At 35.6% G+C, this 24,661-nt stretch overlaps 1 protein-coding gene and 1 long non-coding RNA gene across 5 annotated transcripts in view; one reads left to right on the top strand and one right to left on the bottom strand.

Annotated features, from left to right (window-relative positions):
• Fstl5 (follistatin like 5) overlaps positions 1–24,661 on the bottom strand; it is a 575,824-nt gene that overhangs the window by 461,763 nt on the left and 89,400 nt on the right. The gene's annotated exons all lie outside the window — the stretch shown is intronic.
• On the top strand, positions 8,782–22,982 carry LOC143442004 (uncharacterized). The gene is made up of 3 exons (XR_013109858.1): positions 8,782–10,591; positions 17,619–17,772; positions 22,134–22,982. It is a non-coding gene; the product is annotated as an uncharacterized LOC143442004 (long non-coding RNA).

The raw sequence follows: 24,661 nt of genomic DNA, 5'->3' as shown, positions 1-24,661 counted from the left end.
GTTCCCTGAGTTCAGCCTGATGGCTGGCTCCAAGCATCCACCTCTGCTTCCGTCAGATGCTTGCTGGACCTCCCCTGGAACTGCCACACTTGGTACCTGTCCTCAAGTCTTGGGTTTGAAGTCTGCAGACATGATGTATCCCTAGTTGGGGCAGTTCCCCTGGTTGTTCCTTCCTTCAGTTTCTGTTCCTTTTTTCCCCCTCTTCTTCCTTTGGACCGGAACAGTTCTGGGTTAAAAAACATTGAGATGGATGGGTGGCTCCATCCCTTGACCAGGGGCCGTGCCTATTACTGGAGATGATCTCCACAGATTCTATCTCCCCATTCTCTGTGCGTTACCGCTAAAGTCATTCCCATTGGGTACTGATTGGCCTTTATTACACATATAGATTTAGGTATAGAAGCAACGCGACTACTTTCAATATTTTCAGTTTTCTGAATTGGAGCATACATGAGCTAAAGAGATGAATATAAGTGAGATAAAGTGATAAGAGCAGATGCTCTTCTCACTGATAACCCTGATTCAATTCCCAGCATGCAGAGGGCATTTCCCAACTGTCTATACCCCCAGCTCCAAGGGGACTGATGCTGTCTGCTCTTCCCCAAATGTACCAGGCTTGTTTGTTGGACACAGATATACAACAGGAAAATATGCATATACATAAAATTGCATATACATATATGTACATGTGTACTCTAGATGTAATTGTTCATGTGCCTGTTTGTGTGCATGTATGTATGCCTTACTTTTCTCTGGTGTCTGGGACCTTCCAGTGGCTATCCCCAATTCCTCATTCCCCCCTACTTCCTATTTTTATTCAATTTCCTGACCCTCTGTACCTCTTTCAAGTCTTCTCCAGATTGATACTGTCACCATTATTTTCTCCTTCTCCTTTCCCCCTCTTTTGTCCCCCTCTCTTTCCATCTCCTTGACTCCCTAGTTCGACTCCCAGGATCACAGGGTCACAGAAAAGACAGGCTCCAGTCAGAGTCAGAGAGGCCAGATAACACCAAAGATAATCAGATAGCGAGAGGCAAGCATAAGAATATAAGCAACAGAAACCAATTTGACTTGGCAAAATCAGAACCCAGTTCTCCCACCACAGCAAGTCCTGGATACCCAAGCACACCCTTTATACAAGATTCAGATCTAAACTCTCATGTCATGAAGATGATAGAGGACTTTAAGGAAATAAATAACTCCTTTAGGGAAAAGGTATCATATTACACACAGTGAGGTGAGTTTCTGAGTGGCTTTTAATGCCCAGCAAAATATTCAATAGATTGGGCAAACTTCTACATTTCAAATTGGAATAAAGTGGGCTTTCTTGCTAAAAAATAAAATAAAATAAAATAAAATAAAATAAAATAAAATCTCCCTTAAATAAGTGCAGAACACAAGTAAACAAGTAGAATCCCTTAAAGAGGAAGCACACAAATCCCATAAAGAAATACAGGACAATGCAATCAAGCAGGTGAAGGGACTGAACAAAACCATCCAGGATCTAAAAAGGGAAGTAGAATCATTAAAGAAAATTCAAAGGGAGACAACAGCCCTGGAGATAGAAAACCTAGAAAAGAGAACAGGAGTCACAGATGCAAGCATCGCCAACAAAATACAAGAGATTCTTTAAGTATTAAAGAAAAACTGAGAAAGAAGATAACTTCGGAACTTCAAATGTATTGTTCACCAAACAAATGCAAAATTGGGAATAAATAGCTCTAAAACAAGTTGAAATGATATTCAGATCAACAGTGCAGCATGCTATGAACAGAGGGAAGCAGAAGGAAATTCTCAGTTCCAAAATATTGCCTTTTCATAGGAAGGTATAATTATTAGGAATGTTCACAAATCAATTAAGAATAAATATATTTAAGCTAATGTATTTGCTGTGGACTTCACTATCATAAAAAACATGTTGATAAATGTGAAATATTTGATTTTGTGAGTCATCACAAGATTATGATAAAACCACGGCTTCATATTAAAAGTCTGATATGCAGCAGGTGGCAAATAGGTCATGAGGGAATGGAGGCTCCATCTGGAGTGTGTGACCCATCTGTGCTAAGCCCTGTGGCTGAAAGGACCTGACAGCATCATCATTTTTATCTAGGTTTTAAATTTTGCAAAATTTCATCTCACTAAGTCACAACTTTCTGGCCTGACTAGAAAAGCTTTCATTGTCTTTCCTTTTAGTCTATATTTTTCTCATGTGCTCTATCATTGGAAGGCTGCTATTCTGATAAACTCTTGCATGTCTATGCTATAACAATTTTAAAAAGTAAATCCCCGGACTTAAAATTTTAAAAAGGGTGTCTAATTGTTCTAATAGTTAGTCTACCCAGCATTTACTCTGATACAATCTTATTTTAATAAATTCAAAGATTAATATTTCATTTGATCTATAATTAGTAAATTATGCAAAGTATAGAATAGTATGAAAAATAATGTAGTTACATTATGTTATTTTGCTTAAAGAGGCAATAAATTTGTAACCATGAATGTATTAAATATTCTAAACATTCTTTTAAAATATCTTGGGGTAACTCTCTCCAAGAAAGTAAAAGGCTTGTATGATAAAAATTTCAATTCCTTAAAGAAAGAAATTTTAGAAGTTACCAGAAAAACAAATGATCTTCCTTGCTATGGATCAATAGGATTCACATAGTAAAAATGCCCATCCTACCAAAAGCAATCTACAGATCCAAAGTATCCCAAACAAAATTCCAACAGACTTCTTTCCAAATCTTGAAAGACAATTCTCTATTTCATATGGGAAAAAATATTAAAAAGCCCCCAGTATAGATAAAGTAATCCTATAGAAGAAAAGACCGGCCTAAGGTATCACCATCTCTGGCTAAATTTATACTACAGAGCTATAGTAATAAAATCTACATGGTATTAGAATGAATGAAGCATGTATATCAATGGAATCAAATTGATAGAAATCGATAGAAATATATCCACATATAGACACTTTTTATAGAAAAGCCAGAAAAAACTTACTTAAAGAAAAGAATCTTCAATAAATGGTGCTAGTCAAACTGGATGTCTGGATGCAGAAGTTTCTAAATAGATCCATATATATCTTCCTGCATAAAATTCAACACCAAATGTACCAGATATTTCACAATAAAAACAGATACAGTGAATCTGATAGAAGAGAAAATGGGGAACAACCTTGAACACATTTGCCTTGTCTCACTCCTTATTGTATCCTATTTAGTCCTATTGGAGATCTGCTTTTTTCTGAATAGGAAATGGAGGAGGAGTCTCGGTTGGAGGGATGAAGGGAGGAAAGAGCAGTAGAGGGAGAGGAAACTGATTGGGAGGTATTGTGTGAGTGAAGATTCTGATTTCCAAATATATGTTCACAAAAGTTGTCTTTAATTTCATTTTATATTAATGTAATTTTACAATTTAAGATATAATGCTGAGAGTTATAAGCAGTGTTGCCACATTCTGAAAAATAATATGATGATATAATATAATATTTTAGAATTTAGTCACTTATGTATATAAGGGTAAATAATTTCATTTGTACAAGAAATGTTACCTGGGTGTAGGTAATAAAATACATAAAGACAAGGATTATAAAAGATAAACAATATACATGTTATATTCTATGTGATGAAACAAGTTTATTTTTAAAAACATATCAGTAAAACTAGACTGAAAATATGAAGATTTATCAAAAACATTGACTCATAAGAAAGCAAAGATGTAATGAGGCACAGAAAGAAGCTTAGACTCAGAGGTCAGGTTTCTGAAAATGAAACTAAATATGATTCACTTAAACATGGTAAGCTTCTGATTATTCTATCAAAATATTTATTTTGGTATATAATAAAGTGTGCCAGATTTCTGAATCAGTACAAAGGGACAAAGTTCTTGTTCTGAGTAAAACAACAGAGAAAAAAATCACTGTATTGGTACTGTTCAAATGGCAGGACAGAAAAGGGAATCTAAAAGTGATTAATGATAAAATTTTTCATTGTGTCTAAAATATTGTCATCATAGCATCAGAAGTAAATAGATTTTTCAAAATTTGAGCAGAATTTCTTAAACAAGTTAAAAACCTTACAATATTTAAAATAATTTTTAAAAATACCACGTGAGTAAAAAGTATTTAAATAATATTCCAAATATCTAACCTACTGCAAAAAGGAAGGGAAAAACTCTAAATTTTGATACAAGTTAGTATTTTTGGTAATTATATGCTAGCAGGTGAAAAGTGACATATTTTGAATGTTAAAAAAAAATGCAACTCTGGCACCTATAAGGGAAAGAAAAGAGAGCAGGAAGCATGAGTCAAAGGATCATGATGTCTGCTGTGAGATTGTGTCTCCTAGAAAGGAAAAGGAATCTACATTGCCCAAATCACAATAGTATGGCTGTCTAAACAAGGCCTGAGCAGAGAACACACAGAGAGATATGCTAACCAGAAGGAGGCACTTGCACAGGCTCACATAACTAGACAAAGAACTACAGGCAACTAATGAGTGCTGAGAGAGGGGGTTAGCTCTCCCTAGGGATGAGTCCCTTAACTTCTTAATTTGTTATACAATAATAAGTGAACAATCCTTAAATAATGTAAATATCAGCAACACTACAAAAGAATTAGCAATGGTATGTGTGAGTATAACAATAAACAAAAAGAAATGCTCCCTAAATAGATTTAGCAGTTGTATTTATGTATTTGTTAATATGTGTTAATGTATCTCTGTGTTAATGTGTTTCTGTGTTTATGCAAATACATAGAAATACATTGCCTATATTTAGGTGCATATATGTAACAATAATAATCAAAGAAAATATCAAAAATATGAGGATAAGTAGAAAACAGGAGAAAATGATGGGATGTAATTAAAAGGGGAAATGATGCAATTATATTTTAATTAAAATTTAAAATTATTTTTTAAAAAGAGAAAAAAAGATTGGGAAAGCATGTACTATTTTTATACTAATTACTAAATATTTTTCAGAACTGAAATATTAGCATGTCATCCATATGAGTGTATTTTGATTCTAACCTGGAAGTACCATAATTATATTAAAGCATTTAGATGCTTAAATTAATTCATATCAAAATCAACCTGTTTGTTGACTAATATAGTTATATTCAGAGCTCCAAGTTTTACCACTGTATTGGCAATTAAGTAAAAAATGATGCAATGTGTCATGGTACAAGGTTATTACTATGTGGATAGGAACAAGACTTCTCACAATGACAGCCTATTAAGCAGAGATGAGGCAGAATCAGGGGCAAATATAAACCTTGAAGTCCTTAATCAAATGACGCTCTTCCACCAGCGAAGTCACACTTACGATAGGTCACCAAGACTCCCAAAACAGTACCTCCATTCAGGGAACAGGCATTTAAGGCAGATCTACATATTGCCAACAGTCTTTCTAAGAACTGAAACTGTTTTCATTTTATAATGAAGCACTATCATATTAGTCTACAAGTCAGTGCATAAAAACAAAGGTCATGAAAAATCAAGAGTCACAGTGGAAGAAAAATGCTAATAATAGTCATTAAGTAGCATCATCTATAACAGTGACAAATGAGAACTTGTTAAGTCTGTAAACAAGAGGAAAAGGCAAAGAGCAAGATGAAAACTTAAAATGACACAGGGAGAGGCTGTATTACAAAGATTACTGGCAAAATTTTAGACAGTTACTCAAAGACATTTGACTCTGAGAATAAAAAGGTCATATCTAGAAATAAATGCAAGATCGCTCAACTTTTTTATGAATTTTATGATTCATTAGAGAACTGATAAAACAGAAGAATTGGTTGAAACCCAAAGATGAAAAGTGAATTGATTTATTATGTTTTATCTACAATAATGTTAAATTCTTCCGGGTTGCAGTCTGTCATCATTTCTTTTAAAAGCTTATTAGAAAAATAAAATAATGGATGTCACAGTTGAAGGTTCAATTGAAAATGAATTTTATTTTCAGTTCTGACTCTTATTTTATATTCTTAAACTTGTTCCTTCCAGTATTTAGTACAACCACTTCTTTTAACATTGTATTTGACTCATGAGTCATCTGAAGAATGCAGAATTAAACCTCTTTGAGACTCCATCCTATTCCAGCTAGAATGACCATTATCAAGAACACAAATGTCCACAAATGCTGGAGTGTGTTTGATGAAAAGGAAAATCATAAAACTTATGGTAAGTGCTGCTTCTATATAAATCAGTTTGGGAGTGTCTCAGAAAAATTAAGAAAAAAAGGAAAGAAAGAAAGAAAAGGGAGGGAGGGAGAGAGGGAGGGAGGGAGGGAGGGAGGGAGGGAGGGAGGGAGAGTGCAATAGAGGGAGGGATGAGGGAAAGGAGGAAAGAAAGCTAAAAATAGAACTATCATATGACCCAGGTCCTAGTATTACAGAAAACAACTTTTAGAACCTACTCCACAAGTACTTCCTCATCTACACTCATGTCTGCTTTAGTACAAGCGATAAGAAACAGAATGCCAGAAGATGCCCATCCACTGATAAATGGATAATAAAATTGTGGGATCACATATAGAACTCAATTTTATTCACCTGGTAAAATGAAACTATGAAACTTGAAGAGAATGGAGGTGTTGAGAAATTCTGCACTGAGTGAGGAAAGCCAGGTCCAGAAAGTATGCTTTTTCTGTTTTCTCCTTCATGTGGATCACAGCTCGTAAGTTTTAGCTTTACTTCTTTTTGTTGGACCATGTATAGAGGTCTGGAAACTAGGAAAGAGCCATGCTGTGAGAAAAAGGAGGCATTAAGGAGGGGTGGAACTGCAGCATTAATGTGATATAAACAGCAGAGGGGAGAGTGTGGTGACAACGTTTAAATAGAAATAGAGTATGAGATGGGAGACGAAAATGGTGTGGAGGATGGGATGACTTGGAGTAAAGACATATGATGAAGCCACAATGACACCTGCTACTTCATAAACAAAATGATTATGTTCATAGGTGCATATATGCACATATATATATTTGCATCCTTAATGCCTCCTTTTTCTCACAGCATGGCCTTTTTCTAGCTTTCAGTCCTCTATAGAAACATGAATGTAACAGCAATTAATGATAAATGAGTCTGTGATGTGAAGGAGAACAAGGATTCTTGTAGCAAGAGTTCAAGGAGGAAAGAAAAGTGAAAAATGACGTATGTATGTATGTATTGTAATTTCAAAAAGTAAAGGAAATCATTTAAAGTCACTACAGAAATAATAGGCAAATGAATGAAAAACAGATAGCAAGTAGTGAAAGGCTGATGATAGTCACGAAAAACATAGCTAAAAAACAATTTGAATGAATGCATTATATTGATGGATAATGTCAATCCCAGAAGTCATGGGTTATTAAACAACAATGCCAAGTATAGGATATCTTCCCAAGAATTTCTGACCTAAGAGTTTTCCAAAACAATACAGGCTATTGATAATTCCCTCAGTTTCTCACACAAAAAAAGGATAATAACACTTTATTGAATGTGATACCACACACATTGGTTACAAAATATAGAGAAACAGTTCTGGAACTGAGCTAGAAGCTTTCTCCCTAGTAGCTGGAAGTTCCTATGCAGGCAGCAGAGAGAAAATTATTTGGACCTAGCATGCTACAATAACAACCTGCTGCTGATGCAAGAATGGTACTATTGTTGAGGAGGTAACTAATTGATTTCTGCTTGAGTGAGAGGCATGTTCCACATTAAAAAAAAAATAATCCATGCTTGGTATAGCGGACTTGGTAAAGGGCTGCAGAGGTCATAGATACTGAGGGTGAACCTACTATGTAGTTTTGCTAAATGGGCATGTTTCAAACTACTAAATATGTGTGTTTATACCTATAGGCAATACTACTATTTGTAAAAAAAAAAACACACATACAATGCACCCTAAACTCTGCTCATGGTGCTGAGAATAGTGACTGCTAAATTTTAAGCCTTATATAAGAAACTCTTTTACCTCTTCAAGGCTGAGAGACACTTGAGAAGAAGAGATAGAAACAATATAAGAGCCAGACAATATGGATGAGTAGTGAGATATGTTTGTTGTTTTAGACACATGGCGTGGCCATGACACTCATGAAGTCTCAGAAACTACAGTTGTCTACACAAGTTTAACCCAGCAAAATTTAGGAGGTTATGAATAATGGGCCCCATTCTGCCTAGGGAAGCTAATGACAAGGCAGCTTGAGGAGAAAAGTAAATTGCTCTCTTCAGTGATTTGCCCACTGATTAGTTTTTCCTCCTGCATTGGATAGCCTACGAAATGGAAAAAAACAAAAGCACAAACAGAAAGGTATAAAATGAGCTGTAGATTTGGGGGAGTGTAGATCATCTTGGTAGCAGTGTGCAAGAGATAAGAAAGGGCAGAGGGATAGTAATGACAAGCATGTATTACACACGTAAGGAATTGTCATATAAAAAGTAATATTTATTAAGTAGGTAAAACGACAGCTGTGATTACTGGTCTTGATTGTCAACTTGAATGTCTGTTAATTACATTTGAAGTTTGTCACTTCAAAGTATGTGAAGTTTTATGAAAGATAATATAGATGATGAGTCTTTTGACTGGACTTTGATCTAGATATGCACACAACAATTCTGTATGTTTTATGGTGTTTCTGACTTCTTAGTCAAGTAACATTTAAGTAGATAGAGTGAGTAAAGCAAGTTGTTCTTTTTGACACTGGTTTGACATAACCCAATTGACAGAAATAGAGTGAAAAGTTGCCTCTCCATCTTTAAAGCTGTGGGAACAGCAAGGAAGAAGGGAATCGAAACAACCTAATAGCCAATGGTTCAGGAGGAGAACAATGAAATGCTGACCTGCGGGTATGAACAAATTGTTGTTCACATAAAATAGTAATAGCTGTGGTTACCTGAACAAGATGAGCATAACATGATGAGGAAAGAATCCTCAAACTAATGACTGTTGAGGGCTTTGAGGATTCGTGCTCTTGTAGGATGCTCATGTGCATATGGGCAATACTAATTGGACTCGGGGGCTTATTAACATAAACAAATAGATGAGGCAAGGGAGCTCAGAGGTATATGGGACGGTGCACTAGGGGAAATTACAGGGAGGTAGTGGTTGATGTAAATGATTAATATACATAGCATAAATACATGGAACTTTTAAGGAATTTTTAGAAAGGAAGAAATGGAATAAGAAGTATGTCTCCTGGACTACTGTATGTGATCTAATTTAAATATTTTCCTGCTGCTGTAAGTCTTATAAAAGAGACATTATCTACTCTTGAGCCTTAAACCTGTCAATTTCAGATGAGACCTCCACCTCACTGCTGTCAAGTCTCTAGCTTGCCAGCAATAAATCTTTACACTTCTAAGACTCCATAATTGAATGAATAAGTTCCATAATTTACATGATTTATATGATATTTTCTGAAGAACTTTGTTGGATCAAATTTGTAAAAAAAAAAAAAAATTCTTAACCTTAGCAATGGTTATAAATACTTAGAAAAAATAATATAAAAATGTTCATGTCTATCTAAAAAATTTTAATACTCCTAGGACATTGGATACTAATAATATTGAATAGACTATTTTTTCTCCACTGTGACTTCTTTATGTATTTATAAAAATACATTAATAATATATTCATTATTTAAGATAGTTATAACACTTTTTCTATGTGATTTTACAGATGTATTTTTTAATATTATGGTGATATATTCTGTGTAAGGCTTGATGGTTTTTCTGTTTTCTTTTCCTTTTTTTGTTTTTCTTTTCCTGGAGCAATGTACTTGAAGTGTTCTTGAACAAGTTCAAGGACAAAGGTGCTGATGACTCTTCTAAGACTGAGAGCAGTGTAAACATCTACCCTAAATGTGAGCTTATCCTTGTCTATGCTTTCTTCCGTTCGTAAACTTATATCTCATTCACTCAGAAATTCCCTTAGTTATTAACAATTTATAAATATGTAAATGAATCATAAATTTGATTTTTAATGTTTCACAAGTAGTTTTTTAAGTTTTTAATTGTCAAAATAGATTGAATGTATTCATGACATAGACTGTGATGATTCATATATGAATAATTAATAAAATTCAATTAATTGATACACTTATATAAGATTTATAGGACTGTTAGTGGTTATGAGTGATTATCTGTGTCTTGGAATAACATGTCCCTGTTCCTCCATGTCTCAAGACTCCTTTAACTCTTCTATTCTTACTTCATAAAATGTTGAATATGCATGTATATGATTATACATGTATCTGTGTATGTGCATTATATATGGACATGAAAAGGTGGAGTCATAATCAAATACAATTGATTTTTCAGTGGGGTGTGTATCTTTAATTGATAACAGTTCAATGAACAAATCAATACGTAGTTAATAGTGAAACATATATTGTTGAAGTCTTTAATGATCCTTCACATATGAAGGCCAAAGTGCTTATTAAACAAACCATATCTATCCTTTTACATTACCAAGCACACAAAAAGGGTAAAACACTATCAGCAATAATTCAACTATGGAAAATCTTCAAATATGAAGCATTCACCTAAAACATAATAAAGGAATGAATATGATGGAAAATAATGTAAAATCTACATTAAATAGTTCAGGTAAGTCTCTCCTGTTAACAAATGATTTTAAAAATAATAATTTATCAAATACTATTTTAAGAATACACACTCATACACACACATATACATACACATTTCAACATATGGAAGTAGTTCTTAGAAGAGACAGAAGGTTTATATTTATCTGACAAACATTGGAATCTTTGTAGATCAGAACTAAGAGAGGCATTTAGAATACCATTCTAAGATTCAGTGGACAGAAGAGGGGATGAAAAGTACATAAAATCTAGAGATAGTGTATAGGAATGTAAAATGCCATTCCATACACTCATTACAACCAGTAGAATCTTCAACTCACAACTGTAATTATTAGTACTAGGCTCTAAAAAGATAGGAACTATCAGTCAAGGAAAGGGAAGAAGCTCATGGGGCCCTATGCTGTAGCTCTGCACTAGTGGCTTTTTATAGATCTGGATGAGGAAGAACCATGGTCTTCATTTGTACATTCATGGAAATGAACAGGCTTGAGTAGATAACTCCAAACTCACAATCACACACACACAGAGAGAGAGAGAGAGAGAGAGAGAGAGAGAGAGAGAGAGAGAGAGAGAGAGAGACAGAGACAGAGACAGAGACAGAGAGACAGAAAGGGGGGGGAGCCTTGCTTAATCTCAGCAGATTACAAAACAACATGAATAGACATGAACATGAGAAACATATGTATGGAAAGAAGAGGATGGCAGGGGCTGAAAACCGTCCTTGCACATTGTAATGTGAGAAATTGTCTGAAACAAATTTAATTTTAAAAATAAAAACTTCTCAGAATAATTATAAACAAATTGTACTTAGATATGATAGCTAATTGTTTAATCCAAGATATATTCAATTATGGAATGCTTACCTTTATATATTTAGCATGTATGTAGTTAATTGTGTGTCCACTTGACTGAATCACAATGTCCATGTTAGTTCAACATTTTTATAAACATTTTATGATGGTGTTTGTAGGCAATATTGGTAGGCTTTAAATGTAATTTTAAGTTGGTAAAGTAAATGTCACACATTATTTTTAGTTTTGTGGACCCTGTCTAATCATTTGCAAGTGTGACATTAGAAAACATTCTGGCATTCCCCATTCCTGAGGACATTGTAATTAGGACAGCAGTTGTCTTCTACTCTGGCTTTAGTTCTTCCAAGGTTTGCAGCAACACCCTCACCATCCAAGATTCAAATTCAGTGAGATGTTATACTGTTGCTAGAAAAAGACAGTTTATTTCAAATTAATTAGTTAAGGAAATATTTGAGTCAAAGTGTTCTATAGATAGGAAGAGATACCATGACCAGTACAATTATTAAACAGAGCATTAAAGTGTGGCTTATTTATAACTTTAGAGAGTTAGTTCATAACCATTGTTACAGGGAGCACTGTGGCAGGCAAGCATAGTGGAGCAGTAGATTAAAGAATTGTAAACAGATAAACAGAGAGCAGAAACAAAGAAATGAAGAAATGAGAGAGAGAGAGGGAGAGAGAGAGAGAGAGAGAGAGAGAGAGAGAGAGAGAGAGAGAGAAAGGGTGTGGGTGAGGGAGAGGGGAAGGGAGAAGGGGAGGCAGAGGGGGAGGGAGAGGGCCTGTCACTGGACCTCCTTTTCCTTAGGCTCTTCTCCACTTTTGTTCCTACAGTTCTTTCAGACAGAGACAATTCTGGGTCAGAGTTTTTGACTGTGTGATGGCAACCCCATCCCTCCACTTGATGTCAGTATTTTTACTGGAGGTAGACTCTACAAATTCCCTCTCCCCAGTGTAGAGAATTTTATCTAAGGTCTCTCCCTTTGAGTCCTGAGAGTCTCTCACCTCTTTAAAAAGTTATCCTCTGTCTACAAGCAGACATAATATTGCCTTTCAAATATACTTCACATAGTGTTAAGCCATTGCTTTAAACATGGAGAAACCTTGGCTTCCAAGAATAGCAGAAACTTTCAAAAGAGACCAACCCTCAGGAAATGTGGGAAGCCATGGCAAGGCCTTATTCTTGACACATACTCATCCTTGGCTCTCCTATCTACTATTCTTCTTTCTGCTTACCTTCCATGATTCACTTGTCAGTTCTCAGGTCTTCAAACAAGGCCTCATAGCAACCCACCTTAGTAACCCTTTCTCCTGATCTTTAGATTTAGCCAACATCCTGCTAGATAGATGTTTTTAGAACCCCTGTAATGGCAAGGCTTTGTGAGAACAACAGGTATAACTTAGTGAGATCCCACAGCTGTAGCTAGCTTCCTCCACCTGCAAAACCCTCTTTCTTTTCCTATCCCTCCCCATATCCTGTTTTCAGAGTATATAACCTGTGTGAACAAAAAAAAGTCTTTGCCAGCTTGATCAGACTTCTTGAATTGCTGTGCCTTTTTATTTTCTCATTCATCTCAGTCCTCTCCACAGGGTCTAGGGGTCCCACTTGATTGTCCAGCTGGCCTAGACAAGGAAAGGTCAATTATTTATGAAAGTGAGCCTGCCCCAGAAAGCTGGCATAAATATTATCAAGAGCCACCTTGATTTCCTCAAATAGTGATAATAATCATCAAATCATTATCAAATAATTATCAAAAATATCAAACAAAAATAAAGAATTATCAAACAATGATAATAATAAAGATTTTAAAAAGAAAAGCACTTTCAAATGGATGAACAATGTAGCAAACCATTCCTTGACCAAGGTTTCCCAATTATGTATGTTTTATCCCTGCCAAAGCTTATGTCATTACCTTAGAAATGGACTTGGGATCACTGGACACTTTGTTCTTCTTTCTAGTGTAGACACACTGGTAAATGTGTTCTCTGCATTTCATTATTATTTGTCTATTTAACTGTAAAATTGGACATAGGTGACTGATCCTAGCCATCTAGACCATAGACCTTTTTCCTTAGAAACTCTACTAAGAGAAACATTAAGTTGAATAAGCTGTGGCATGATTGTTGTGTGTTAGAAGCAAAGGAAAGACATTTATAACTCTCCAAAATGTCAACATTTATTGAATAGCAATATACTAGGAAGGTAGGGTGATTTAATTATTATTAATCTGACATATATCACTTTTCTTGGTATTCCTGGCAAGGTACACACACAGTTTTATACAAGTTTTAATAACTAACAAATCACACATCATGTAATAAATTGCTATATACATATGTATATATTATAGAATGACTACAAATGATTAAGGAGCCAAGAATAGTCCAAAAGGTTGCAAAGGTCTGAAAAGGAGAAAACTGATAAAATCATAAGGAAAGCCACAAAATGTGATAAGTTTTTAAGAACTTGCTGGGTGTTGGCTAGAAATGGAGAAGTTGTTGATATTGCAAAGTCAGAATTGAGCTAAAGAAGAGAAGTACCATGTATGTTAGAGGCTTCAGAGCCTGGATATTCATCATTTGACCAAAAGAGTCTTCTATGTGTCAATTTTAATAATTTCAGTATTAAGAACTGGGGAAGCTGCAGGAATGATTTTCCTTATATAATGAGACTCTACCAATTTTGCTGCTGGCTGGAGATACTGTTATACTATATTATAAGAAAATGATTAAACTATTAATGACAAAACAGAAAGTTTAAGATTTAAGAATTTTGCCATTTGTCATTATATCCCAGCTCACTCCATGCAGTGAAGAAATAACCAAATAGATGCTGTATTTATTTCTAAGGGAGCACCACTATGGTGGTTGCCTAATAACAGGATGCAGAATCTACCAGCCTTGTGCAAAACTAGGCCACCCTAGAACTCCCTTTGGGGATAATCAGGACCCATATTGCAATCTCCCTGTAAATTAAATCCTTTCTCTGCACAGTCCTCTCAGCATTATTACTTAAAGATGGTTTTCTCAAGATTTCTCCAACAGAAAATTTCAAATTTCTATCTTAGCATAAACATCCAACTGGAGCCATATCATGTAGCAGAAAAAATAAGGCATGATTGTTTGTAGTAAAAATACTTTGAACAAATTTACTGAAAAGAAGTTACACCTTACAAGAAGTGTTCTGTGAGGCTGATTAATGAATTAGAACGGTTGTGGCCATAGACTCTGGAATATTGCATTTCCATGGGTTCATTATCTTAGGGCATCTTCATCCTCTGTAATTGTCATTTGTTGTCCTCCTCTATATCTTACCTAACATCTTTGTGACCATTAGATACATAGTTTGAAATTCACAAACAGAACACTAGTATCCTGACAGCAAAGAGCTAACAATGCCATCAGATACTTTCTGGGACTTATAACAGGGCCTTCAGTTTGCTTCAGCCTACCTACTGAATATTTCCTCTATTGTATTTGGAAAGTCATTAATGTATGATGTTCTTATTTGTTATTATTGAAACTTAATGTGTGAGGTGCAATATGTGCTTTGAGCTTTAGTAAAGTTTCTTTTACGAATGTGGCTGAATTATATGAATCCTTGCATTTGGAGCATAGATGTTCAGAATTGATAATTCACCTTGGTAGATTTTTCCTTTGGCTAGTACAAAGTGTCCTTCCTTATCTTTTTTGTTAACTTTTGGTTGAAAGTTGATGTAATTTCATATTAGAATGACTACTCCAGGTTGTTTCATGGGACCATTTACGTGAAAAAAAAATTTTTTCCAGCCCTTTACTCTAAGGTAGTATATATTTTTGTCACTGAGGTGCATTTCCTGTATGCAGCAAAATGCTGGATCTTGTTTATGTATCCAGTCTGTTAGTATATGTTGTTTTATTGGGGAATTGAGTCCATTGATGTTAAGAGATCATAAGGAAAAGTGATTGTTGCTTCCTGCTATTTTTATTGTTAAAAGTGGAATTATGCTTGTGTGGCTATCTTCTTTTTGGTTTGTTGAAAGAGGATTACTTTCTTGTTTTTTCTAGGTTGGAGTTTCCCTTTTTGTGTTGGAGTTTTCCATATATTACTGTTTGCAGGGCTGGATTTGTGAAAAGATATTGTGTAAATTTCATTTTGTCATAGAACATCTTTTTTCCATCTATGATAATTCAGAATTTTTCTGGGTATAGTAGCCTTGTCTGGCATTTGTGTTCTTTTAAGGTCTATATGACATCTGCCCAGGATCTTCTGGCTTTTATAGTCTCTGGTGAGAAATCTGGTGTAATTCTGATAGGTCTGACTTTGTATATTACTTGACCCTTTTCCCTTGCTGCTTTTAATATTCTTTCTTTGTTTTGTGCTTTGATTATTATGTGACGGGAGGAATTTCTTTTCTCGTCTTGTCTATTTGACGTTCTATAGGCTTCTTGTATGTTTATGAGCATCTCGTTCTTTAGGTTAGAGAAGTTTTCTTCTATAATTTTGTTGAGGATACTTATTGGTCCTTTAAGTTGGGAATCTTCGCTCTCTTCTACACTTATTATCCTTAGGTTTCATCTACTCATCATGTCCTAGATTTCCTGGATGTTTTGGGTTAGGAGCTTTTAGCATTTTGCATTTTATTATTTGTGTCAATGTTTTTCATGGTATCTTGTGCACATAAAATTCTCTCTTCTATCTCTTGTATTCTGTTGGTGATGCTTACATCGATGTCTTCTGATCGCTTTCCTAAGTCTTCTATCTTCAGGGTTGTCTCCCTTTGTGTTTTCTTTATTGTTTCTATTTCCATTTTTAGATCCTAGATGGTCTTGTTCAATCTCTTCTCCTGTTTGGTTATGTTTTCCTGTAATTTTTTAATGAGTTTTTGTGTTTCCTCTTTAAGGGCTTCTACCTGTTTACCCATGTTTTCCTGTATTTTTTTAAAGGGAGTTATTTATGTCCTACTTAAAGCCCTCTATCATCATAATGAGAAGTGAATTTTAGATCTGAATCTTGTTTTTCTGGTCTGATGGTGTATCCAGAACTTGCTATGGTGGGAGATCTGGGTTCTGACGATGCAAAGTGACCTTGGTTTCTGGTGCCTATGTACTTATGCTTGCCTCTCTCCATCTAGTTATGTCCATTGCTACATGGACTCGCCGTTTCTGACTAGAGCCTGTCCTCCTATAATTCTGGTTGTGTCAGAACTCCTCAGAGTCTAGCTGTCTCTGTGATCCTGTGATTCTAGGATCCTGTGATCCTGAGATCCTGGGTGTGTCAGAGCTCCTGGGAGTCAAGCTATTTCTGGGATCCTGAAATCCTGGTGTGACTGAGATCCTGAGATGTTATGATCCTGGGTGTGTTAGAGTACCTGGGTGTCAAGATGTTGTGGCCTTCTCACCTATTACCCTGGGCATTCTAGATTGCCTGGAAGTTGAGCTTCTTCTGGGTGTTGTGAGACTAGGTGCAGTAGAGGCCAAGGTCTGCTCAGGGCACTGACTCAGACAGGAAGGAACCAGTGCCTCTGGCCAGGCAGGAGTTTCTGTGTCTGTGAATCCTGTTGGGATAGTTGTTCTAAGTGTTGGGACAGATGTTGTGGCCTCCTCACTTATGATCCTGTATGTTTTAGAGTGACTTGGAGGCAGGGACCAGGAGGGAAAGTGGACTGGGGTTGTTGGGGGGCAGTTGCAGCTAGAGGGAAACCTGATCAGGTATTGGAGGAGGGAAATGAACTGAATCCCAGAGGGCTAGCAGAAAGAATGGAAACAAGCAACTTAGAAAGGTCAGAGGTTTGGGGGATCCTCCAGAATACACCAGAGACCTGGGAGATGAGAGGCTTTCAGGAGTCAAATGCAATGACCTTAGATAAAATGCCCAAACAGTAGGGAGAGGGAACTTACAGAGCCCACCTCCAGCAGAAAGACAGGGCAACAAATGAGGGAGGGGGTTACCATCCCACAGTCAAAACTCTAACCCATAATTGTCCTGTTTGAAAGAACTCAGGGATAGAAATGGAGAGGAGCCTGAGGAAAAGAAGGTCCAGTGACAGGTCCAAAGTGGGATCCAGCTCAAGGGAAGGCCCCGAGGCCTGACACTATTTCTGAGGCTATGGAGTACTCACAAAATAGGACCTATTCTGAATGCCCTGAAGAAGACCCAACAAGCAGCTGAAAGAGTCAGATGTAGATATTTACACCCACCCAATGGACAGAAGCTGCTGACCACTGTGTTCAAATTAGGAAAAAGCTGAAGAAGAGGGTGATTCTCTAGAAGGACCAACAGTCTCAATTAATCTGGACCCCTGAGATCTCTCAAACACTGGGCAACCAAAAAGGCAGCATCCACCAGCTGATATGAAGCCCTCAACACATATACAGCAGAGAGGACTGCCAGGTCAGTGTTCAGAGATGGTCACCTAACCCTCTAGAGACTGGAGACTCCAGGGAGTTTAGAGGTCAGGTGGGGTGGGGGATAGGGAGTGGGGACAGAGTCATGGAGACAGGGGGTGGGTTGAAGGTATGGAATGTAAAACAGTCAGAGGGTGGATGGGGGAAATAAAATCTGGAGTGGAAAGAAAGAAAGAAAGAAAGAAAGAAAGAAAGAAAGAAAGAAAGAAAGAAAGAAAGAAAGAAAGAAAGAAAATAGTTTTTAAAAACTGTTTCCACATTGAAACATGGAGTAACCTAAATGTCTGTTTCTGGAAAACAATCACTCAAATTGAGTACCAGAATATCCTACCTTTTATCCCCTTTAAGGTAATAATTGTGTTTTTTTCTTCTTCATTGATAGTACAAACAAATGTGGTCTTCACTACAGGTAGAATTCCATGTCAATAAATGCATAATAACTTAAAATTTTATTTTAAAATACCACATTCAGAGTTTAAGCACACATTATACTTTGGAGAATTCATTGTTTCCTTTGTGATAACATATCCTGTAAAGAAGCAAGTCACTGCAGCTACATGTCAAAAGAGGGCACAGTGTTATATGTCAATAAAAGAGGAAAGATCAAACATCATAATCTGAATAATGAGTGCTACTGTTTCTATATCACTATTGTTTCATTGCCAGATGTTGGCTGTACTAGAATCTGGACTTAAGACATCTAAAAAAATCACTGGGGGAAGGGAGTGAACAGGTGCAACTCAAGAATTAGAAGTGGAATGCAAAGCGCAGAAACACTTGTATGATGAAATACCAAAATCTGTCATTCAGCAAACTTCTTCATTCTGTGGGATTTATACACATTTCTCAAGAAATTAAATGCTTTCTTTTTCTGCACTAGCTTATTAAAGATAGTTATAGAAACACGAGGTTCTAAAAAATAAAGATAATGGTTTACATTATAGTAAAGAAACAGTTTCTTCCCTTCTGCTGATTGCTTTTAAGGAAAGTTTCATCTGGATTATTTTCAATTTGGGGTCTTTGAGTAGAAGTGGGTTTTGTACGTTTATATGTTCAGCGACTGAAAGGATCATGAGGTGTGGCCTTATTGGAGGAGATGCATCACTGGGGGTAAGCTTTAAGGTTTCAAAAATTCATGCTATTCTCGGGTATTTTTTTAGCATCACACTTACATACCAGATATAAACATTCCAGTACTGTTCTAGCACCATGCCTGCTTGCCTGTTGTCATGTTCCCTGCAGTAGTCACGGATGCTAATACTCTGGTTGCTAACCATGATCCCTTTTAACATACTTTCTTTAATACGTTACCTTAGTCATGGTGTTTTGTTACAGCAGTAAAAAAGTAACTATGACAAGCCTATTACAAAAGACCTGGGATTGTAAGATGTGTCTTTGAGCTATGAGGTCCCTGAAGTCTTCAGCCACAAACATTGACATAAACTAGTCTTTTACATCACATACATTTACATGCAAAGTGAAATCAATATCTCAGTGTGAGAAATGGCTGCTGGGATATAAGAACAAAATGGAGAATTAAAAATATGGGACTGAGGCATGGCTGTTTTTGTTGCCAAGAATAGAAAATATTTTAAATTAATAGGTGAAAAGTAACCCTAGTTAATACATAATCTTATCCTGAAATGTCTTTTTTTCGATGTACAGAGTTGCTATTGTAAATTAATCAGTGCTAGAAACAAACTTTGTGGCAATTCATACACACTAATTTTATTTGTTGTTTCTCCATAGCACGTAAATGGGGTGTATACCAATAAGTAGAAGTAGATCGTTGAAAACTAAGATTCACCGAACTGTATACCATGAGATGCAGTCTCAGGTTCTTTAACAAAATCAAGATATTTTGTCTTTATAACAGAAAATCTGAAACTGTTTTGTAAGAATGATTAATATTAGTTTTTGTATTTGGAAGCTGGGAAAAAACTCTGGCAAGGCCCTTCTAGTTTCATCATTCTGTACCAAAAGCAAAAGGATGAGGAAGATGAAGAGGACACAGAGAAATATTCCAAAAAACTGGATATTTAACTCACAATGGGAAAATGTTAGACCTTTTTACTATTGCACCACAAAAGAATACAAGGAACCTGTCTAGAACCCAAGAAATTTTCTGCCCCGACTTATATTTCCAGATACATTATTAAATCCTGATAGACAGTGAGAGAAATCTAATGAAACCAAAATCCTTTAGACATTCACTAGTTTCAGGAAATAAATGGGTGGAGAGTTAATACAGGAAAAAGCAATACAGTTCTACTGGGTGATATATTATCTAAAAAGAAGTCAGGGGAGTATTTTTTTTTTAAGGATTTACTGTGCGATTGTGATCATTTGCAATTCTTTGAGTGTAGGTGCCACCATCATTTCCTAGTCTATAATTGCTAAACGTATCAGTCAGCTTTCTCTCAGACCAATTTTCCAATTTCTAACTTCTTTCACCCTAAGATTTTCTGAAGGCACACATGTAATCTAAAATTAAAGCTAAAATATATATAGTTTAACCTTCCTTGATTATGTTAGTTCAATGAATATTATTCAGAGATACACCAGACCACTACCAATATTCAACATGTCCTTCTGAGCATGTAAGTAAAGATATATACTTGTGGACATGAGAGAGAGAGATGCAGAAAGATGATAACATCATATCTTTAAATGACTTTTTAAATAAAGAGATGCCAATAAAAATCATTTTGAAATGTTTGGGAACACAGATTTTTTTGTTACATTGTTTTATTTTCTCTGCTCTTATATATATGGCTTTAAAGCCCATAATATAAAATATAAACATCAAGGATAGATTTGTGTTTAGTTGATTTTATATTTCTATACATAAACATATTGATATGCTAAGAATTGTCTTTCATTTGTAGAAATATTACATCTTCAAAGCAGAACTAGGCAACACCAAAGCATTTTAGTTTCCCAAGAGGAAACTAAATATTCCTACTGAAGAAAGGCAGCAGGATTTAAAATGAAAGGCATAATTAGGTTACAGAAAAAACGTCTAAGATATTTCTTTATAAATTTTTATTAATAGAATTTAGAATGATCTAAGTAAAGTTGGTTTAGCTGTAATTCTAGATTATGCAATGGAAAGCAGGAAATCATTATTGGTCTTCAGAATACATCACATTGGTTGCATAGATAAAGTGAGTAATTATACTTTAGGAAAGGAGGAAGGGATTTGAGATGGTCAAACTTGATAGTAGTTGATAGAAAGGGCAATGTATGTATACTTGCCTAAAATTATTACAATATTTTAACAAAAAAATGAAACAGACTGTACTAAGGAAAACCACAATTGCCTCCCTAGAATTATTTTGTTTTTAATGTTATTCCCTGTGAACATTGAAACACCTTGTTTAGATTACAAGCATTGAGCAAATCTGCTTGGACCAACATGGTATTGATACTGTTTTATATTTGATGGATTCTCTGTGTTACTTAAGATTCATTTAAAACATCTTAAATGATACTTGTATTTAGATCTTAATAATATTTATTTTCTATAGATAACCATGTACACATTTACTGTGATGAGTATATTTAGTGGGTGTTCTGACACTGACAGGAGTAATTAAAATCTCATGCTGCAGGGCATAAGGTCCTTGCTAGAAGATTTCAATAAGGAATAATATGACAGCACTCAAAATTATATAATTATAGAAAGCAGAAGCTCTATAAAATTCCACATAAGAGGCTAATTCTTCATATTTATGTAAAGGCTTATGGAGTATACTCTATGATTTTATAGCTATGTGTAATTCAGCTACTAACACTTCAATGTTCCATCAATCTCTCGTATGTTACAATTTTTCATTCCATTACCTTATGTCTAAAATGTAACTTTTTACTTTATTTATAAGTAACTTGAATTTGACCTGGCTGGCCAAAATCTCTAGGCCTTTAAATATGCTCATGTGCTCTGTTTCTTATTAAAGTTTTTAATGTTAAATTGACAAATTTTGCATAGTAGATTGAATATTGGGTTACTTAAATACAATTTCTTTAGCGATAAAGTTCTTAATACGTTGACTAAAAAGACCCTAGTGTATTCAAGTTGTTAAAATTTTAAGAATATGTTACACAATAACATTATTAAGCAATGTTGCTTTACACAAAATTATTCTGGGCAAATTATACCCAAGGGAACCCTCTTTTACCAAACTGCAAGATGAAATTTCTGAGAATATAATGCACCATTTGTTTGATTGAGCTGCAAAGTTCTACTTATTACCAGTGTTTACTTGACCTCTGAATAAACTTTATTTTAGGAAGCAGCCCAATTATTTAATAATAAATGTGTAATCACTCCCTATCTATTGTCAGAGCTCATGGACTGGCACCATTGAGGATTATCCAGAGTTCTCCTGGGTCAGAGACACCAAAAGACTCTTAAGCAGCCACATCTCCATAGCAGAAAATCAAAACAGACACAATATAATGGATCACAGAGGAACTCTAAGTTCAAGAGGCCAGGAGGCTCTCTGCTAATGAAGTGGATCAGAGCAAGAATCAGAAGCATTTAATTCTCTTTTATCTCTGGCCTTGCCTTTGGCTAGTCAAAGTCCAATTTGCAAAGTGATTATCTTTGTCTATAAACAGAAGTAAGATAAACAATGCTCAGAAAAAACAAATCAAGGTCAATATTTCATCTTTGCCCTTCCAGAAGTAAAATAAACATAAATAACAAATAGAACTGAAACATTATTTTTAGTAAAATCAGGCAGTAATACTGAAAAAGAGGTTAAAATATTACTTTCTTATTAATCAATCCATTTGTTGGTTAGAATATTCTTGTTGGAATATTCCTTTGTTTCTAAGGAGGATTTTATAACAGAAATCTGTTTATTTAACAACAAAATGTAATTCATGTAGTAAAGAAGATCTCACATATAATATGTCATCTTGTTCACAGATATACTCAGAAGTATAAATGCATAAATAAATCCAGGAATAAAATTACTTTTCTCTCCTCTTCCTCATGAAAAAAAAACATAACACACACACACACAGACACACAAACACACAAACACAACATATTCTTAGCTAAATTTACAAAGGTATAAATCTCAAAGATGTATAGAATTCAGAAAAAAAAAGAGAGACCTAATAAAATCTCGAAAATTCTTCAAATGTATTTTGACCTAAAAGGCTTTTGTCCTCAGTGAAAGAGGATGCACTCAGTCCTGCAGTGAACTGATGTGCTGGAGAGGGTCCATATCAGGGGTCTTCTCCTTCTCAGAGGATAAAAAGAGAGAGGAATGTGGGGAGAATATGTGTGAGGGCATACTGGGAGGAATGGGGGACAATATTGGAATATAAGATGAATAAGTTTTGAAAAAGTTTTTAAAATTGAAAATAATATTTGAAGAAATTCCCAAATTTAAAATTTAGGTGTTATGTACTAATATGAATATTTTTTACATTTCTTTGAAAACTAGTGCCTTAATTTCACTAGCTTTATAAGCTATTGAGATGTGGAAATAACATAGGCATCTGGAGAGACAGAGGAAGGAACTGGTTGAGAAAGGGAGTGTGGTGCTGAACTGGACTATCAAGTGAGGGAAGGATGATGGGAGAGAGATTTGAATGAGAGAACTGAAATCTGTGACTGGGAGGGGTATCTCTGGAACAAGCTAGAAATCTCGGACAATAGGAATCTCTAGGAACCCTTGAGGATGACCCTAGCTAAGTCTCCTAGCAATAGGTAAATTGGAATATGAAACATGTAATCAGGTACAACTTCCAGTGGAGGAATGGAAACTTTCAGCCCACCATATTTTCTGCCTATAAGAAGTGCAGAGATAAACAGAGAACAGAAAGTAAGAAAATGGCCAACCAATGACTGGCCCAACTTGAGTCCCATGACATGAAAGAGAGAGCCCACCCCTGAAACTATTAATACTGTTCTGCTATACTTGAAGGTACGATGCCAGCACAATAGTCATCTGAATGGCTTCACCCAGCAAGAAGTCTTGTAGAAGATGGAGAGGCAACTCTGCCCCCGGGCAGCAACTCTGCCACCAATCTCTAAGAACCCAGAGGAAAAAGGGCCCCCAGGTGCTCTAACCCTGGCATTATCTTAGGTAAGCAGACAGTAAAGCTTGCCCCAAACAGGGAGTGACTGGGACCCTCAAGGACCCAGGAAGTCACTCCTGGCCTGGAGCTCTGAGCAGATTTTGGGCCCCAGCTCTTACCCCAGTAGTAACATCCACCCCACACAATTCTGATAAAACCAAGATAATAGGAAAGAGAGGCTGAAGTCAGAGACAGGGCAGGTAGCACTAAGGAGATCCAGATGGCAAAAGGCAAGTGCAAGAACATAAGCATCAGCAACCTAGGGTATTTGGCATAAGTAGAACCTAGTTCTCCCACACAAGAAAGTCCTGAATCCCACATAGTACTGGGAAAGCAAGATTTAGATTTAAAATCACTTCTAATGATGATGATAGAGGACTTTAAGTAAAACATAAATAACACTCTCAAAGAACTTCAGAGGAACACAGGTAGACAGGTAGAAGCCCTTAAAGAGGAAACACAAAAATCCCTTAAAGAATTACAAGAGAACACAACCAAACAGGTGAAGGAATTGAACAAAAACATCCAGGACATAAAAATGGAAGTAAAAACAATCAAGAAATCACAAAGGGAGACTACCCTGGAGATAGAAAACCTAGGAAAGTAATCAGGAGTCACAGACACAAGCATCACCAACAGAATACAAGAGATAGAAGAGAGAATCTCAGGTGCAGAAGATACCATAGAAAATATTGACACAACTGTCAAAGAAAACACAAAATGCAAAAAGTTCTTAAGACAAAACATCCAGGAAATCCAGAACACAATGAGAAGAC

The sequence above is a fragment of the Arvicanthis niloticus genome, chromosome 4 (assembly GCF_011762505.2).
Source record: "Arvicanthis niloticus isolate mArvNil1 chromosome 4, mArvNil1.pat.X, whole genome shotgun sequence".
Lineage (NCBI taxonomy): Eukaryota > Metazoa > Chordata > Mammalia > Rodentia > Muridae > Arvicanthis > Arvicanthis niloticus.
Note: the sequence above shows the minus strand (reverse complement) of the source record. Positions and strands in the feature narration are given on the sequence as shown.